Source organism: Aphidius gifuensis, linkage group LG6, assembly GCF_014905175.1.
Source record: "Aphidius gifuensis isolate YNYX2018 linkage group LG6, ASM1490517v1, whole genome shotgun sequence".
Classification (NCBI taxonomy): Eukaryota; Metazoa; Arthropoda; class Insecta; order Hymenoptera; family Braconidae; genus Aphidius; species Aphidius gifuensis.
In genome coordinates this window covers 17112673-17132895 of record NC_057793.1, presented here as the reverse complement: position 1 = coordinate 17132895, position 20223 = coordinate 17112673, and the positions used below count along the sequence as shown (strand labels likewise).

Below are 20223 nucleotides of genomic sequence, written 5' to 3'. Positions count from 1 at the left end.
TTTATGAGTGACTTGTTTTTACCTCGAGATGATATGGGAAAAATTTTAGAATTTTAAACCTGGTGTTATGTCAAGAATATGCTCCTAGAACATGAGCAAATTATTAGTTGAATTATTACATTAAAAATGTAATAACTCGATCATCGTATCGGGATATGCTCCCTGATACTACTATATTCAAAGTAAACTTGTTAATTCCCGATTATGCACCTGGAATTAATTTATTACTGCTTCGTTTCGATCCAGTCCTTTTCAGGTAAAGATCGGGTGAAGCTCGTACATTTATATGACTGTAGGGTTGTAGTTAAATAAAATATACCAATGCATGTAACTTAAAATTATATTTATTGTTGAAAACCAAAATAAAGTAAATGAAATTATTACTATGATCATTCAATATATGATCTTACATTAATCGAAATATGTAGAAAAGATGAAGATTATTAATAATAAATTATTCTTACGTTGTTGGTATACGAGCGGTACGAATTGGTTGGCGTGAGTTTGTAAGTCAATTGATTCTTACTATTATTTTAGAATGCTATTTGATTCCTGTAGAAAACAACGATCTGAGGTCTGGACAAGACTAACTAATTAACACAAAAGAACCAGATTATATAGTCTCCCATCTCTCATTTTGGATTCTAATTTATTGATTTTTATTACCCAAAAGTAGTATACATAGGAGGATCCTGGGCCACCCCCCGCTGTGCCACCCCCCCCCCGCAACCCCCCGCTGCGATCCGCGGGTGATTTCGCGGAATCCGCGGATAACACCCCAGGGGGTCCGCGAATTAATTTAATTGGGTCAAATCTCCCCGGGGGTCCGCGAATTAATTTAATTAGGTCAAATCGCCGCAGGGGGTCCTTGAATTAATTAATTAGGTTAATTATCTAATTAATTAGGTCAAATCGCCACAGGGGGTCCTCCAATTGATTAATTAGGTCAAATCGCCATGGGGGGTCCGATTTTTTCATAAGACGCCATATTGGTTTTTCGTAAGACGCCATTTTAAATTTTTGAAATTTTGAAATTCCCGGGGTCCCATTTTTCATAAGACGCCATATTGCTTTTTCGTAAGACGCCATATTGGATTTTTTTTTATTGTCATCTTTGGTTTTTGAAAGACGCCATCTTGTGTAATTATTATTATTATTAATGAAAAAAAAATATTTTCCCTAACAGGGATTTGAACTCGGACCTTTGACATGAGAGTTTGGCACGCTATCCTCTGAAACAAACAAGAAATTATGCTATTCTCGTCGGTGAAAGAATATTCCTTCGAATATATGTATTATGGAATTTCAACTTGTTCATATATTATTAATATTTATAAATTGTAAATAAACTACTGAAAAATGAAATATTTGAATTTTATAAAAATTATTATTTATAAATTCAAAGTATATAATTTCAAAATTTCCCGCGAAACGACATCGGTAAAGCAGTAATCGATATTATTGATTATTCTTCTATCGATTATTGATTATTCTTTTATCGATAATTGATTTTTCTTTTATCGATAGAGAAAACAATTAACTAGTTGCGCTAGTCGTCAGAAAAAAAGTGGGGATATCAGTATATAAGCAAGTGCATTTTCATAAAAGTCCTCGTCTTTTCATCGATCATTGTGGAAAATTATATCCTGTCAACTATATATATAACAAGTAAGTCATAACCTTAAAATTTTTCACATATTAATAGAAATAGTAGTATAAAAAATAACATCGATCATCCTTATTCCATCAATCTCATTGCAATCCTTGGATATTTTATAAATGTTTTAAGTCTTTTATCCTTATTTTTTCACCAGCTATCATTTGACATTAATATTTTTTGCATCAGGTCATTATTTCTCTAAAAAATAACATAACCATCAAAATTTTAGTAATCCATAAATATCTTTGCCATTCTTGAATATTTTTGAAATGTTTTAAGTCAATTATCCTTAGATTTTCACCAGCTATCGGTTGACATTAATATTTTCAGCACCAGGTCATTATTTCTCCAAAAAAGTAACATAACCTCCAAAATTTTAGTAATCCATTAATATCTTCGCCATCCTTGAATATTTTTGAAATGTTTTTAATCAATTATCCTTAGATTTTCACCAGCTATCATTTGACATTAATATTTTTTGCACCAGGTCATTATTTCTCTAAAAAATAACATAACCTCCAAAATTTTAGTAATCCATTAATATCTTCGCCATCCTTGAATATTTTTGAAATGTTTTTAAGCAATTATCCTTAGATTTTCACCAGCTATTATTTGACATCAATATTTTTTGCACCAGGTCATTATTTCTCTAAAAAATAACATAACCTCCAAAATTTTAGTAATCCATTAATATCTTCGCCATCCTTGAATATTTTTGAAATGTTTTTAAGCAATTATCCTTAGATTTTCACCAGCTATCGTTTGACATTAATATTTTCTGCACCAGGTCATTATTTCTCTAAAAAGTAACATAACCTCCAAAAATTTCAGTAATTTGTCATTATCTTTGCAATCCTTATATATTTTATGAAATTTTTAATAAATTTGTAGATTGTCAGTATATAACTTTCTTTTTAATTATTTTTTAATTTTTAGGTCAACCAAACAATTATCAATAAAATGGATCCAACTAAACCACAGAGAATACTCCGAGAGGATTACCGAAAAACAGTTGAACTTTTACAACAGGACGCGAATCCTGATCGCATCCGTTCGACAATTGTTTCATTACGTAGAGATATTACAAATTATAATCAATCACTTCGAAGTTTGCCAACTGCTTATAGAAAAATGACTCAGACGACAGTCATAATGCTGACACGTTTTTTATCGCAATTGGAAAGTTTGCAAGTACGAGGTGCAGGTGCATCTGCAACAGTTAATGTATCTAATGATACTGCTGAAAATTACATCGAATGGCAAGACTTAGAAAATGTATTTAGAAACAGGATGAAGACCAGCGTTATAATTAATTTAAAACATAAAGATGTAAAAGACTTTCTTTCTGATGCTAAAAAAATGTTAATTAGTCAGATAGCTCTCATTTTACAAGATAAAAATGCACTCAAAGTCAATACTGTATTAGCATGAACTATGAAATTGAAAACCATCTAATAATGGTGTGGAAGTTGAAACAAAATATTTCAGTGAAGGTAGTTTTGAGGTTTTACAATCATCAGATCTAAATCAATTATTCAAAGAAAATTTTGAACATTTTATAGAAGATATTGAGGAAGCTGAATTAAAAGGATCTGGTTGGAAACTGCTGGAAATTCTTCATCTTGAAATCCAAGTCAATGATTACATACCATTGCAAGGTGGTATTTCATCTTTCGTTGAAATGCCATCATGGATACTGAAAACACACTCAGTCGTAAACGTCAAAAATTTTGATAATTTGTGTTTCATTTGGTCAGTTTTAGCATGTTTATACAAAGTGTCAAATCATTGTGAGCGTGTGAGTCATTATATGAAACATCTCGATAAATTGAATTGTAGCGGAATAACTTTTCCAATAACATGGGAAAAAATCAAAGTTTTTAAAAAAAAATAAGTTGAAAATTAATATTTACGGAATTGAAGATGACGATGATGATGATGATGATGAAAGTGATGATGATGATGATGATGAGAAAAAAAATAAAAAACTTAGAAAAGAAAGGATAGGACCATATTATATAAGCAAAAATGAATCTGATCATGATTCATCTTTTGATGATCAAAAGAGAAATAGAAGCGGAAGATGATGATGATGATGATGATGTTGTTGTTGTTAATGATTTCAATTCGCAAAAAAATTTGTCACAATATCATTTTGCATGGATAAAAAACTTATCAAGATTGGTTTATGGACAAGTTTCTAAAAATAAAAATAAAAAAATCATTTGTGATCGCTGCTTATGTCATTTTCAATCTCAACAATCTCGCGATAATCATGAAAAACTATGCAGTGAAAAATGTAAAAGTGCAATGAGATTACCGACTGCAAAAAATAATATTTTACAATTTTAAAAGTTATAAACATCAATTAACGGTACCGTTTATAATTTATGGTGATTTAGAATGTCTATTGGAAAAAGTGCAGAGTGAAGAACTTGGAAAAAATCAAATTCATCAAAAACATGTTCCAAGTAGTGCAGCATATTATTTAAAGTGTAGTTATGATGACTCACTTTCCAAGTTCAATCTTCATAGAGGTAAAAATTCAATTGAATGGTTTATTACAGAGCTTGAACAAATTGCTCATCAAGTCAATAAAATAATAGATGATATTAAACCAATGTCTCTCACACGAGATGAAGAATTACAATTTTTGAATGATAAAAAATGTCATATTTGTGATAAAAATTTCACGAAAAATGACGTAAGAGTAAGAGATCATTCGCATTGGACTTCAGAATACCGAGGTGCCGCCCATCAAATATGCAATATAAATTATCAAGAATCATGTATCATTCCCGTAGTATTTCACAATCTCACAGGCTATGATGCACATTTCATCATCAAAAAACTGAAAAACCAGTTCCGAGGTAAAATTGATATACTTGGAATCAACAAAGAAAGGTATATTTCATTCACAAAATCTGTCAAAGGTACCCGCATAAAATTCAGATTCATCGACTCATATAGATTTATGGCTAGTTCTATAGATTCATTATCAAATAATCTAGATGATAATAAAAAATCGATAACGAAAAGTCTCTGTAAAAATGATGATGAATTCAATTTAATTACAAAGAAGGGAGTATTTCCATATGATTATCTTGATAAATGGGAAAAATTTGATGATACAACACTTCCATCGAAAGATCAATTTTATTCAAAATTGAATGAAGAAAATATTTCAGATGAAGCATATGCACATGCTCTGAATGTTTGGCAAAAGTTCAAAATAAAAACACTTGGGGAATATTCTGATTTATATTTACAAACTGATGTTGCCCTTTTAGCTGATGTTTTTGAAAGCTTCAGAGCTGATTGTTTAAATACATATAAGTTAGATCCAGCACATTATTATACACTACCTGGACTTAGTTTTAGTGCAATGTTGAGATATACTCAGATTGAACTAGAATTGTTGACAGATCCTGAAATGATGTTGTTTATTGAGCAAGGTATAAGAGGTGGTTTATCACAAGTCTCGAATCGATATGGAAAAGCAAATAATCGATATATGGGCAGTGAATATAATCCTGAGGAGGAAGAGTCATTTTTAATGTACTTTGATTTAAATAATATGTATGGAGCAGCAATGAGAGAATATCTTTCAATTTTTAATTTGAATGGATTAATAACTCTGATATTTTAATATTAAATTCAACTGCTGATAACTCGAAATATGAATACATTCTTGAAGTTGATTTAGATTATCCTGCAAGTTTGCATCATTATAAAGATTTTCCGTTAGCATTGGTACGCAAAAAATCACCTTTAGAAACCAGTAAAACTCCAAAATTACTGGCAACTCTAGACAATAAAAAAAATCATGTTATTCATTATAGGAATTCGAAACAATATTGTTCTTTAGGGATGATTATTACTAAAGTTCTAAAATTGTTCTAAAATTTGAACAAAGTTCATGACTTCAATCTTATATTGATCTTAATACAAAGTTACGAAAGAAAGCCCGTTGTGCATTTGAAAATTATTATCCATCAATGCAATTTATGGTAAAACTGTAGAGTCTGTAAGAACTCGTAAATCAATAAAACTTGTAGAAAAATATGGTGGTCAAAGCGGAGCAAGATTTTATATCTTAAAGCCAAACTTCCATAGTCATCTAATCATTGATGATCTTGTAATAATTGAGATGAAACCAACGAGTATACTTTTCGATAAACCAATTTATCTTGGAATTTCTATTTTGGAAATGTCAAAAACATATATGTATGATTTCCATTATAATTTCATAAAACCAAAATATGAAGATAAAGTCAAGTATTTATATGGTGATACTGATTCTGCTGTTTACCACATATTTAGTCATAATCCATACGATTTAATACGTAATAATCCTGATAAATTTGATACATCTGATTATCAGAAAATAATCAATATGGAATTCAATTAAAAATAAAAAGTTATTGGTATTATGAAGATGAGAATAATGGAAAAATAATGAAAGAATTCATTGGTTTACGAAGTAAATTATACTCTTATGTTATAGCGGATGAAAATAATTCATTAAAAAAACGTGTTCATATGAGAGCAAAGGGCGTCAAAAGATCAACTGTAAGACAAATAACTTTCGATGATTATAAAATTGTTTAATTAATCATGTTATTTTAAAAAAGCAACAAAATATTATAAGATCACATAAACATGAAGTAACAACAAGAACAAATGAAAAAATTGCTCTCACTTGGCAAGATGATAAACAACAGTTAACTAATGGCGAAACTGACACTCTGCCTTGGGATATATATACCTGTTGAACGAATGTGTTTGAGTAAAAGTATATTTAAAAGAAAATATGAATGATGTAAATAAAAATTGTGTAAATGTATATAATAAAATTATTGTTAGAAAATAAATACACGTTGCTTTTTTTATTTATTAGTTTATTGATTATTTATCCATTGATTATGACTATTGTCAAATCCAAGATATTTTACATACATCTGATTCCTTCGTCTTTTCAAAACTTTTCAATCAAATAAATGTCAGAATGTCGAACTTTTTGTAGCTCTTCAGTATAAAAGCTTCCTTGTATTGGATTTCCTTGATAGTCTTTAAGCTTATACGTTACAGGTGATGTTTTATTAATTTTAGTAATTGTGAATATTTCGTTTGTCCAATTTGGTTTATATCCTTTATCAAAGATATGCTTATATTTACTTATTCTTACATGTTGATTTAATTTAAATTTGATTTTAACATGACAATGATTTAAACTTTTAAATACAGTTTGTTTTAATATTTTAATATTTTTACCAACAACTTCAACTGGTTTCATTTTAATTGTGCGATGTTTTGTATTATTATATTTTTTATTAATTCTGGCAGCAATTTCAACCATTTATAATTTCCTTGCATGCTAAATTCAAAAAACATTTTGTTTTTTAGTGTTCTATTGAATCGTTCAACTATTGATGCTTTTAAATGAGTAAATGTTGAATACATATGAACATTATATTTTTTTAACATTGTTTTGAATGTTGAATTATAAAATTCTTTTCCTTGATCCACATGAAGATTTTTGCATATTCGACCTTTTTTGAATATTGATTCCATTGCTGCTGTTACCTCTTTTCCAGTTTTATTTTTGAGTCCAACAGCCCAGCTGAATTTTGAGAAAATATCAATGACTGTTAAAATATAATTATATCCAGAATTGATCTTTGAATGTTCAATCATTTCAACAAGATCAGCTTGCCACGTTTCATCCTTATCACGAATATCAACTTTACGTCGTAAAAAATTTTTTCTTGCTGGAGCGTGTAACTCACGCACAACGTCTCTTTTATAATCAGTCATAGTTCACTGACGGATGTATACAGACTGATTTTTTTATATTAATATATTAATATATTAATCCACATTCTCTCAACTCTTCAATAATTGACATGATCTCATTATCATGATTCGGATTACCAGCTGTTCTTGATGCTACTAATAATCGTAATCGATCAACAAGTTCATTCGGATCGTCCCAATAGATATAATTGACTCTAGTTGGATTATTTTTTCTAAGAGTCATAACCGTTGGTAATAATCCAGTACCATAATGCTCATTATTAACATTCTTATGAGGTGCAATAAAATCAATGTATTTCCGAGATGCTGAATTTTTTATTGGCATATTAGATCTATGATATTGATGATGTGCATTTGTATTATTAATAATTTCATTATAATTTTTTTCATCAATATCAGTAATAGTTCTTCTGTCTGGTGATTTCATAAATAATAATTCCATTAATCCAGGTGTTATTTTTGTATGGTGTATCAAAATATTTAATTCATCATCGTTAAAGAAAATTTTCGCATTTCAATTTTGTAGTCAGATTTTACTTTTTACACCATAATCTTTATCCCACTGTATACTATTGATTTTTCCTAAGTAATCATCTATTAAATCTTTATTTGATTCTTCCACAAATGTTTCCTCACCTTCATCAGCAGTATCATATTCAGCTTCTTGTTCATAAACTGATTCTTCAATATCAGAAGTACTAAAATTGTCCTCATGTGTTGAATTATTTTTTTTATCATTCGTATTTTTTTCATCTGGAAATGATTTATCATCATCAATTAATGATTTTTTGCTAACCGTTGTTGTGGGCAGTTGTGCAGCTAATTTGTTGAGCGGTGTGACAACAGGTTTAAGATATTCATTTGCAGCATCTGATATATTTTCTTTCCCTAATTTTATCAATTGATATTTTTTCCGAATAACGTCTTGTACTTTTTCAATTTCACTTAAAAATTTTGTTTCATCAACTAGTTCTTGCTCACAAAGAGGCATGTTGTTCCTTTGCGATTTTACAATTAACTGAGAAAATTTAACAAATTGTTTTGTTATTTATAGTTATAAAGCAGTCAAAATTTTTCTATATCTCCTTTATCTATATCTCTATCTTTATCGATACACAGGAAGCAATATTTTTCTTTCCAACAATCCACACACATCTGACGGAATTTACTATACTCCATATCAATATTAACGTGATCGTGATGTATATGCTTTAAATTTGTATCATCTTGTGGGAAGACTATTAAAAATTGATATTATCACGTATTAAATGTTTTGGTATTCGTGCATATGATTGACATAAATAAAAGAATCAACAGCTTTGTGCCTTCCCATACAAAAAAATGCTTTTATATGATCCTGCTTTTCAGTTGCAACATCATCAAATATAAACAACGAATTTGGTTTTGCTTCATCAACTGGTACGACTTGATCGTTGTCGGAAAATTTATAATAATTTATTTCTTCAAGTGGTTCTAGTAACTTTTCTAAATATTGATATTTTGGTTGGTATAATGATTTACTATAAATATAAATATTTGCAAATCGTAAACCATTTGGATCAACAATTAAACTCATTAAAGCGTTCGTTTTACCACAATTACTTCCTCCAATTATCGCACATCTTATTGTATTAGGTGGTAAATCCCATGTCGTTTTTCTATCAAACCATTACCACTTTGTGATGTAATTATATCAAAGTTTATAACTGGTAATTTTAGAGCTTGTTTCTGGTATTCCATCGTGATGAGCACTGAGCTCAAATCATATAAATTCAACCGTTTTATACCAAAGCAAATCAGTCTGTTATAAGCTATGATTGAGCATACATCAAAAAAGAAAAAGAACAAAAAACGTTGTGGAAAAGGAATACTCACAAAATAATCAACAAGTTACCATTTGAACTTCATCTGCCTGGTTATTCATATTGTGGACCAGGTACCAAGTTAGAAAAACGTTTAGCAAGAGGAGATCCGAATTAACTTTGACGCAGCCTGTAAAAATCACGATATTGCATATTCGAAAAATCGCAACGACATCAAGGCAAGAAACGCAGCTGATGATATTTTAGCTCGTGAAGCAGCTAAACGTATTTTTTCTAAAGACGCAAGTATATGAGAGCAGCAGCTACATTCGTTACTGAGCAATGAAAGTAAAATCAAAAATTTGGTATGGGTTGGTTAATGAAAAAAGAAAAGAAATGTACGAGAAAAACCATTATCTTCATTGAAAAATAGAAAAATAAAAAAAAAGACTGGAGGAAAATTAATAAAAAATAAAAAAAAACGTGCAGTTAAAAAAAAGAAAATATCATTTTCAAAAATCGTACAAGCAGCAAAACAAGCAATGAAGGGATCAAATAATTCATCAGTTGCAATTAAATCAGCAATAAACGGTGCGAGAGCAGCTATTAAAAAAAATGGTGGCAAGAAAGCTATTACAGTACCTAGAGTTTTACCAGTTGCTAAACATATCGGTGGTGCACTACCACTTTTAATCCCGATTTTCTCAGCTATATCAGCATTGGGTGGATTAGTTGGTGGAGCATCTGGTGTTGTCAAAGCTATCAATGCAGTAAAGACAAGTAAAGAACAATTAAATGAAAATAAGCGACATAATAAAATGATGGAATCGATTGCCATCGGAAAAGGACTTTATTTAACACCACATAAAAGCGGTATGGGACTTTATCTCTCTCCAAAAAACTTCAACTGATGCTACCACAAAGAGCTTTAACTGACGGTGATTTATTAAAATTTGCTAAACAATCAAAAATTGCTAATTTCCGTGGAGTTTTTATGCGAAATGATATGCCAAAAGATGGACCTTGGAAACAAGAGTGTGGAATCATTAATTTAGATGATAAAAGGAATCCTGGAACACATTGGGTAGCATATAAAAAACTCAATAAAAATTCAGCAATATACTTTGATAGTTTTGGCAACTTACAACCACCGAAAGATCTTGTCAGTTATCTTAATGTTGGTAGCATCAATTATAATCATAAACGTTATCAAGATTGGAATACGTATAATTGTGGACATTTATGTCTCGCATTTCTCACAGGAAAACTATAAAAGCAGAAGAAAAGAAAATTTCCAATCAGTTATTTATCAACCTTGACAATGAACGATACGTTTACTTTAACTCACCGGTAAATCTTCAGTCTTAGAAACTGATTACTTTCCACCCATACAATTATCAAGTGAAAAAAATTATTCATTAGCACTTATTTCATTTTTATCATTTAATTCATTACCAAATATCGATCATGAAAATAATATGATTACATATTTGAACAGTTATGATACAATTGAAATACCAACTGGAAGTTATGAAATAGATGATCTAGCTGCTTACTTAGAAAAATATAATATCAAAATTACATATAATAAAAATACTCTACAATTCATATATTACAAATGAAAAGAGACATTGATTTTGTAAAACCAAAATCACCAGCACGTTTACTAGGATTTACACCGAGAATATTGAGTTCTAAAACAAAATATGAATCAAACTACCCGATTAATATTTTAAAAGTGAATACATTGAGAATCGAGTGCAACATTACAACAGGAGCTTACTTGAATCAACAAAAGTTCATACAATATATAACTTTTCCTGCTGTACCACCTGGTTATAAAATAATTGAAATTACCAGCTAATCCAATCTATTTACCAATTACTGTTAAAACCATTGATCATTTACAATTAAAAATTGTTGATCAAAACGGAAAATTAGTGAATTTCCGTGGTGAAACAATAACCATTACGTTACACGTAAAATCATAGGAATGGGAATTTGCTTCAATTCACGCGCTATAAAACGTGGGGCATCGTATAAAAGCAGCACATCATGGACACCTCCAGTCAGTCTGAATCGAGCAGTCAAGAAGTTGACATCTCAGAATATAAATTACCTGCAGAGTCTAGGTCTAAAAGTAAAAAAAAATTTTAGAACTTTAATTGGATAAATATAACTTGTCTTAATTGTTTTACACGTCAAAATGAGTGATGAAAATATTTTCGATATAAACGCGCCAGTTCAATTTAAGAATGAAATATCCAACTATGAGCTACATGCTCATCAGTCATTTGGATCAACGAGCTTCGATAATAGTGATGAAATAAGAATATCACTACAGAATCAAGATTTGTTTGTTCTACCATCAAAAAGCTACATACGTATGAGTGGAAAATTAACGCAAGAACGTGTTGCTGCAAATGCAGAAGATCCACTTGCTGATATTTATCCTTTAACGTTAGTAAATAATGCTATGTGTTTTTTGTTTGATGAAATGCGTTATGAATTAAATGGAGTTTTAATTAATAAATCAAAGAATGTTGGTATAACATCTACAATGAAAAATTATTTGTCATTAAGTTCAAGAATGAATTATGAAAATGCAGGGTGGATAAATCAAAATGGTATGAAATTGATGAATGATGATGGATATTTTGATATATGCGTTCCATTAAATATAATTTTTGGCTTTGCTGAAGATTATCAAAAAATAATTGTCAATGCGAAACATGAACTCATTATGATACGATCACGTTCAAATTTGAATGCGATCGTACGAGATAATGAGAGAGTTCCTAATATGCCAGAATTTGATTTAAAACTTACAAAAATTGAATAGCTTGTACCGTATATAATGTTATCAAACAAAAATAAAATTGATATAATGAAATATATACAAAAAGATCCTGTCATTTCTATTGGATTTAGATCGTGGGACTTATATGAGTATCCATTGCTGCCACAAACAACTCATCATATATGGACAGTGAAAACTGCAACTCAACTGGAAAAGCCACGTTATGTTATTCTTGGTTTTCAATCAAATAGAAAAAATGATTGGCAAAAAGATGTAACACATTTTGATCATTGTAAAATAACAAATGTTAAACTTTATCTTAATTCTCATATTTTTCCATATGGGAATTTGAATCTAGATATTGAAAAAAATCAATTTGCTTTATTATATGATATGTATGCTAATTTTGCAGAGTCTTACTATGGCTCAAAAATAGATTTAGTAACAAAAGATAATTTTATTAAAAAATCTCCATTAATTGTTATTGATTGTAGTAAACAAAATGAGTTTTTGAAGACTGGTGCTGTAGATGTACGCTTGGAATTTGAATCAAAAGAAAATTTTCCTCAAGGAACGACAGCATATTGCTTAATTTTACATGATAAAATAATTGAATATAGACCAATAAGTGGAATAGTACATAAGTTAACATAAATTAATTGTAACCTATGGTTTTAATTAAATAAAAACAAACGAAAATAATTTGATTTAGTGTATTTATTTATTTATTTATTCACATTTCCTCATCATCATCAAAATCACGTAGATCATATGTACTATCATCTAATATTACATCTTGGTTATTTTCACCATCAAGAACCATGGTTAGTGTTCCTTTCTTGACAGCATTTTCTAGCTCCTTAAATTCTTGATCATCTTGATTGAAATGTGTAGCAAATCTTTTTGGTAGATATGCATAATTTTCATTGTTGATTTCAACTGTTAGCGCTGGACCATACTTTGATGTTGGAAATCTCGCTACTTTAGTAATTTTATAAACTACTTTTCTTTTTAAATCTTTCAATGATTTGCGTTCGTTAGCTTTTTGAAGTTTTTTTGCTTTTGCAAAACCCATTTTTAATATCTGTAAATGGAAAAGTTATTTTAGTTAACAAAATACATTATTGAAAAACATTGAAAGTATTGATAAGTTAATAAAAATTTATAAATATATGGTAAAACTTACTTGTTGGTTTCTAAGACTGGGCGCACTACAGCTGATGGACTGAACGATGAGTGATGCTTAGTCTCTGTGCACGAGAATATATACTAAATCTCAGGTCCCCCACCAACGAAAAAGTTCCCTTTCCTCTTTTCACTAAGAGTGGGGGAACGTTGTGATTGGTTAATATTTTGTGGGAGAAGGGAAAAACAGGTTATGCTTATCCCTACTATAAGTTTTTTAAGAGTGGGGGAACGTTGTGATTGGTTAATATTTTGTGAAGGAAGGAAAACCAGGTGATGCTTATCCCGACTGAAATTTTTTTCTTCTTAGAAAATAGTTTTTACTTTCTATTATTCTAATCTCTTAATCCTTTGATCTTTTTTCTGGAATTTATAACAATAGATGTGGAAAATATTCTTTTGAGAAAAGCTAATAATTCCTGTTTGAACATGTTTCAGTATATTTTCTAAAATTTAATCCATTGTTGTCGGATGATTCATCAATTTTTATAACAATGAATACTAGTCAGTATTTTTTTTTTTTTTTTTTTCCTGTTCAAACATGTTAAACTTGTTGAAACTTGTTTCTATTATTTTATTATACAAACTAAATCTTTATTTTTTTTTATATCTTATATTTAAAGGAAGGAAGGATAATTCTAAAAAAAATTAACAACTTTTAAAAATTTGGTTTTGCATCATTTATTCATTAATAAAATTTAATTCTCCATTATCAGTTCCTTCTTTACATTTTAAACAATCTTTTTCTAGTACATAATAAGATATTCCAACTTCATCTTCACAATCATTTTGTATTGGATGTTTTTTACATCGTTTTAATTTTGAAATTGTTGGATTTGAACGTTGTTCTACTGATAATTTTTCCCAAATTTCATCAATTTGATGTGATGCAAATTTTATAATAGCCATCACTGGAAGTGCAGCAATATCTTTTTGTGTCAAGTCAGTTATATTTTCAACTGCACAAAAATGTAAAATGGATTTTTTCATGTTGGCTCTTGTTGAAAATTTTTTAATATACCAGTATTTGTATCTCTGTGCATTTTCATATGCACATTTGTAAGGACTGCATAAAGGATGTGAATTCACATGTCTTATTGCTGGATGTTCCATCTCTAATATTTTTATATCTGGACATCCTAGGTCTTCTAAATTGAAAATTGTCATTGGATTAAAACGTAAAATAAATGTTAACCATTTTTTTCTATCTTCACCTTTGACAAATAAATAATTAAACTTTCCAACTAATTCTTCAATGATTATTGTTGATACGTTATTATATTGATCACAACCAGCTTCCCAAGATATCCCATGATAATTTTTTTCACAATTATCCACAATTTTTTTATATTCTTCAGTTAGACGTGATTTTTCACAAGGTGGTTTGAATATTTTTATAGTTGGTGAAGATCTTGAATTTATAGGTTGGATAACCAACTCTTTTACAACAAATAAACCTTGAGGTTCTTGAAATCCTTGAAAATCAATAAATGCTGACATTTTGTTTTAATATATATCAACTCAGCTCAACTCAACTGTATAGTGACCAGTTCTAAACTGATGATATTCTTTTTATACACAAGATGACGTCTTTCAAAAACCAAAGATGACATTTAAAAAAATCCAATATGGCGACTTACGGAAAAACAATATGGCGTCGTATGAAAAATGGGACCCGGGAATTTCAAAATTTCAAAAATTTAAAATGGCGTCTTATAGAAAAACAAATATGGCGTATTATAGAAAAGAGGGACCCCGGGAATTTCAAAATTTCAAAAATTTAAAATGGCGTCTTACGAAAAACCAATATGGCGTCTTATAGAAAAACCAATATGGCGTCTTATGAAAAAATCGGACCCCCCATGGCGATTTGACCTAATTAATCAATTGGAGGACCCCCTGTGGCGATTTGACCTAATTAATTAATTAATTAACCTAATTAATTAATTCAAGGACCCCCTGCGGCGATTTGACCTAATTAAATTAATTCGCGGACCCCCGGGGAGATTTGACCCAATTAAATTAATTCGCGGACCCCCTGGGGTGTTATCCGCGGATTCCGCGAAATCACCCGCGGATCGCAGCGGGGGGTCGCGGGCCTCGCGGGGGGAATGGGGGTGGCACAGCGGGGGGTGGCCCAGGATCCTTCTATGTATACTACTCCCAAAAATTCTCGTGACAACAATTATATATATAAAATTCTTAGAACAGCTATAAAGTAAATTCAAAGAAATATACAATGATATCCGGATCTAATATATCATGAGTAAACTGACATTAGAATTTCAGTTTTACGACCTTTTTATGGGCGTCAAACTATCTGGATTCTCAGTAATTTAAATTGTATTGTATTGTCTAGTTGATCTTAAAAGTCGAGGACATCCATCGATGACTTCACCTTTGCGACGATAATAGAATTAATGCACGGCAGTTGCGTACATGACCCAGGGGAAACACTAAACCGGTTCCTCTATCGGTATTGACACTTGACCTAATGTTTACGTATACCAACATGTTAAAATTTATACTTATATATTTATTTTCATATTATATAGTTAATTGATATAAAAAATTTTGTAAAGTTATAACACTGGTCTAATTTGAGAAATACTCGATAGTGGGAAAAAAAAAATTATTTTATGGTGTAAAAATGGTGGAAAAAAATTGAAAAAAAATAAGGTCGTTTTTTGGTCCAAAATACACCTAGAAAAAAATTTCCAAGTGAATCGGTAGGGGTCAGGCCGATGATTCGGTGATTTGACTTGGAATGCCCCATATATATATATATATTTTATTTAAATGTGGTACAATGTAATTATACAAGTTGGTTGTATGTGATTGACAATTAAATTATGTCAAATTGTAGACATAAACGTAGCACTGACTTTACAATAAAATCACAGTAAATGTTACTTTTATTTGAATTTAAAATAAAATTATTATACGAGACTTTTTCACTGTACTTTATAAATTGTATTCAACATTAAATGGCTGACCACGAGGTCGTAAATTTGTATAATTAAATATTTAATTATTTTAAATAAATAACTAATTATTTATTATCGCAAAAATGTAATTTATTCTATTCAATATTTATTTGATTAGACAATGCAACACAATGCGTGCTTTGAATTTAATTTACTCAAGCAAGAAAATTTAGACCATGCGGTCGTAATTTATTTCAAGTTAAATTTGTAAATGATTTAATTAATTTAAATTAATGATTTAAGTAACCAAATGTTACTTAAATATTATTGAAACAATAAATTGATTAAATAATCAATAAGATATTGAATAAGTATAACTTACAGTTGTGTTGATTTGTAGAAAATATTCTAAGTTTTTCAGAGCAATTAAAATGCGACGAGGCAAAGTGCCTATGCTAGTTAGAGCTGGAAGAGCTGCTGTAGGTCAAGGAACTAACTCTGACCGAGTGACCGAGATCTAGCGATCAATCTCGCTCGATGCCCTCAGAACATAAGGGTAGGTGGGGATCCTTCGGGGATGTTCGGTTTTCCTCCTTGGTCCAGTTCCACTTTCCTTATGTCGACTATTTCTTATTGGTTGAGGAAAATCTTAGGATTCAGATAGCGATCAAAGGGGTAATTAATTTCGCGGACTCCATGCGGCGATCAGTCGCGGATCGGAGAGGGGGGTCGCGGGGGACAGCGGGGGTGAGCGAGAACTCTCCTGAAAACTCCTCTGGACGACTTTGCAGCATGGGTAAAGTCGTTTTGAAAACGACTTTGGACGACTTTGCAGCATAGGAAAAGTCGTTCTGAAAACGCCTCTGAACGACTTCAGTAAAATACTATATAAATAAAAAAAAATGATTAATTAAATTAAAATAATCAATTTATTAATTTATTCCAATTTTCAATAAAAATTAAAGATAGTCAAGTTCCCTCAGGTGCACCCTAAATGTTTTATTTTTTTTTTTGCTGTTTACAAAAATACTGTAAAAAAACAGTTTGTGACACTACATATCGTTGAATAAAAAAAAAAATAAACGACCAAAAAATTAAAAAAAAATATCGTAGAGTCTACAGATAAAGCGTCGTCGATTGAAACATTACCGGAATTGATCAGTCGATATTTGGAATTGGGCCATGTCCAAAAATGGGCATATTAAATCGAATAAGGCCCAAAAGGTTAAAAAAAATATCATGTCTGTTTTTGGAAAAAAAAAAACCTAAATTTGTTTAACATCGACTAATTCGGTTCAGCGGTTCAAAAAATATTGTGAAAAAACAGTTTGTGACACTACGTATCGTGGAATAAAAAAAAAAATAAACGACCGAAAAATTTGAAAAAAATATCGTAGAGTCTACAGATGAAGCGTCGTCGATTAAAACATTGCCGGAATTGATCGGTCAATATTTGGAATTGGGCCATGTCCAAAAATGGGCATATTAAATATAATAAGGCCCAAAAAGTAAAAAAAAATATCATATCTGTTTTTGGAAAAAAAAAAAAACTAAATTTGTTTCAACATTGACTAATTCGGTTCAGCGGTTCAAAAAATATTGTAAAAAAACAGTTTGTGACACTACATATCGTTGAATAAAAAAAAAATGAACGACCCAAAAATTTGAAAAAAATATCGTATAGTCTACCGATGAAGAGTCGTCGATTAAAACATTGCTGGAATTAATCGGTCAATATTTGGAATTGGGCCATGTCTAAAAATGGGCATATCAAATCTAATACGGCCCCAAAATTGAAAATAAATATGACGATTGCTTTTGGCCAAAAAAAATAAAAAAAATGAGCATCTCACAAGCCAATTCGATTCAAGACTTTGTTTTATCTCAAAATAACTAAAAGTCACAAAAAAGCGAAAACATAAGTGTCCTACGGAACACTAAAAATGGCATTACAATATTATTAATAACAAATCATTCCTTATATAAAAAGGACAGTTGTCATCGATCTTCCTAAGATTTGATTGGTTATTTGGTTCTCTTTGTCATTCTCATGTCATTTGTCATTCTGTCTTTGTCGGTTGTTAATGAAATAAATAAACAAATTTTCTTTCTCAGTCACTCACATTTTTTTTTTTTTCCTGTCGTTAAGGTAATCAATAAATTTATTTGTTTATATATTTTGAAATTAAGATTTGACAGATCGCTTGAACAAAAAATAGTCTTTAAATTATAATAACTGTTTTTATTGATAATAAATGAACTGATTTATATATAACTTTATTAATATGATGATGGAAAAATCAATAGGCTTATGTATAAGAAAATAAAAGTATGTATCTATATAATATCCACATACATTCTATTTAGAAACAAAAAGGAATCATTTTATTCACAATTTTATTGACAATTGAGAATGTAATCATTCTATTTTGACAAAAAAGTAGAATATATATACATATATACATGTCTCTTTAAGTAAAAAAACTGATTATTTCAGTATAACTATTGATAAATATATGACTGTTATAATTTATTGATGGAACTGGTCATGTTGATATGATTAATGGCATAGGTGTTTATTTTTATAATTTCTTCTTTCACATCTTATAAATAATTCACGAAAATGAGTAATGTCACACTTTGTTTAGAAGTTGTGGTGAATTATGTAATGAAAAGAAATTGAAACAAATAAAATGAGGATTCGAAACTTTAAAGGTAATAATATGTTGGTGTTGTCTTGATATTAGTCATGATCTCACTAAAATTTCATTGAAAAATATTTATTAGTCTTACATGTATCTAAGCTAGGCAATTTTTTGAAGGAGTTCTTTGATCAGGCTGGCCTTAATAAAGAGAAGTTAAGGTTTTCTTCATCAATTCTTGATTAGGCTGGCCTTATTGAGGATAAGTTAAGGTTTTCTCGATCAATTCTTGATCAGGCTGGCCTTATTAAGGATGAGTTAAGGGTTCCTTGATCCAATCTTGATCGAGTTATCCTTAATCAAGCATCTTGATCAAATATTGATCAAATTTTGATCAGGCTTCCAGTGTTAAGGGAACATTGATCAATTCTCAATCAAGACTTGAAGTCAAATCGGGCTAGCCTGACCAGATTTCCACTCGGGATCATATTTATAAAAAAGAATTTTTTTTAAAAAAATACTTAAGAACATAATAATTCGCTCTGTGTGAATGAATGATTAATTAATCAAAAATATACATACCCCTGAAAACGGAATAGTAAAATGGAAAATGTTTAAAGTAAGCACAAAAATGTTATAAAGAAATGGATTTTTTTTCGACAAAGGTTGCCGGAAATTTCATTGTTTTATAAATTATATGTTATTGGTGAAAATATAATGTCGAAATTTTTTTGAAAATTAATAATCAACATAAATGAAAAATAATTGAAAAAGAAGATTTTAGAATAGGCGCATGATTTTTCAGATCTTTAGTTTATGATTTGACAAATGGCTCAAGAAAAACGAAATATTAGCCATTTTTTGAATTTATTTTATCTACAAGTCGTGGTAAATATAAAACTGCATAAAATAAAGAGTTATACTTAATCATTTCATGAAATTGTTTGGAGATTTTTATTGAGGGTGAGTTTGAAGTCTCAGATTCATAGTTTCACAAAAATTCTATTTAGAAATATATGTTTTATGTACATGACTTGAAGCAGGAAACGTCGTATTTCGTGTACAAGTTATAGCAAATATAAAAAAGAGCCAAAATTGATTTTAAAATTTTTTAGGATAGAAGTAATGCACGGACAAAAATGAAAAGTAAAATTTATCATAAAAAAATTGTATAATTAATATTTTACAGAGGAAAAGAAGAATCTAAGGTCAAAATCAAATGAAAATTACCTATTAATAAAATGAAAAAACGGAGACGTGTTTTTATATTTTTTTAATATGAATTTTACAATTTAAAAAAATAAAACACAAGCTTAACCATATTAATTTATAAAATTTACATTTTTTTTTTCCTGTAGTTTTTTTCATGAGGTGTTTTTTGAATATAGGA

At 29.6% G+C, this 20223-nt stretch overlaps 1 pseudogene; it reads left to right on the top strand.

Annotated features, from left to right (window-relative positions):
- Positions 1–16622: 16622 nt before the first annotated feature.
- LOC122859912 overlaps positions 16623–20223 on the top strand; it is a 5714-nt pseudogene continuing 2113 nt past the window's right edge.